The following is a 1,324-nucleotide window of genomic DNA, read 5'->3' as shown; positions in this document are numbered from 1 at the left end:
CTAGTTTGGCCTGTGAGAACTGTCCGATCCAACAGGGTACCTCCCCAGGAATACAAGGGACTCGTCTCACCCAGACTCTCCCTCAAGACATTGTTGGCGAATCACCGTCTAATCAGTGTCGTCCCTGCTTACATCACGTTGCTCTAAGTAGTCCCGTCATTTCCTCTCTAGTACTTCATGGTCATAATGCAATGCATTCATAATCGGAATCAAATGCAAATGTATTAATCAAACACATGATTGGCCCATCCTTAAGCCATCTCCCGACAAGGAATGCTTCTCGTGGGACCCGATAGTACGTCAACCGTACATGCTCAAGGTAACATCTCAATCACAACAACCCATCACCGAATACTCCTGGACGGTCATATGACCAAGCCTCTTACGGTCGGTCGATCGTTGTTCAGTGATATCGTGTATCCTTACTAGGATACCCCCCTAGTTCACGACCTAAAGGCGGATACTTGCCCAACAAGGCATAAACACAAACAATGTTTTCATCCTTTTGTCGAGTCATGCTTCTTATCTAAGCCATGATCTCATTCCACCACTTTTATATCACAACACACCCTATCCAGATTCATCACATTAGTCACGACATAGTTTCATTTCAATCCTTCCACACTGTCCCTCATCAAAGTCGGGACTAGTTGCTCAAGCGACAATTCATGTTTAAAGCTCAAATAAACATAAGCTTTCCTCGCCCAGACGAAGGTACTATTGCCCAAACGAGACCTCTTCTCGCTCAAGCGAGAGAGTTCCAGGAACTCATTAAAATCCTGGGCTTTCTCGCCCAAGCGAGGCCCTTATTCGCCCAGGCGAGGCTTGCTCGCCCAAGCGAAACTTTGTCGCCCGGGCGAGGGAGTTCCAAAACCAAAACTTCCCCTCGTCCAGTCCCTCGCCCAGTCCTCGCCCAAGCGAGACTGTGCTCGCCCAAGCGACAGGGACTTGGACAGAATAAGCAGAATACCAATTTTGCCCTTTTCGACAACCGGAAACACATTTAAACGTGGTTTTTCAAACACCTGCACACAGAAAAGTTTCCAACAACATTCATATACAATATTCAACACATTTCATATACAATATTCAACATATTTCATCAACAATCATATATATTCAAAACATTCAACCATACAAAATCTTGGGTTTTTAAAAACCCCATTTAACTCCAAAACCTTTGAGATGGTTTAGGAGATCCGGGTGTCATATTCGGACACCACTATGTCACGATGTGTTCTCTCTCACCTTAATGAAGCGTGCTTTAACTCGTCAACTAAGGGTGGTTTGGTTTCAAGGTTCGAACACCGAAATCTTCGTAACT

The sequence above is a fragment of the Lupinus angustifolius genome, chromosome LG18 (assembly GCF_001865875.1).
Source record: "Lupinus angustifolius cultivar Tanjil chromosome LG18, LupAngTanjil_v1.0, whole genome shotgun sequence".
NCBI lineage: Eukaryota > Viridiplantae > Streptophyta > Magnoliopsida > Fabales > Fabaceae > Lupinus > Lupinus angustifolius.
Note: the sequence above shows the minus strand (reverse complement) of the source record.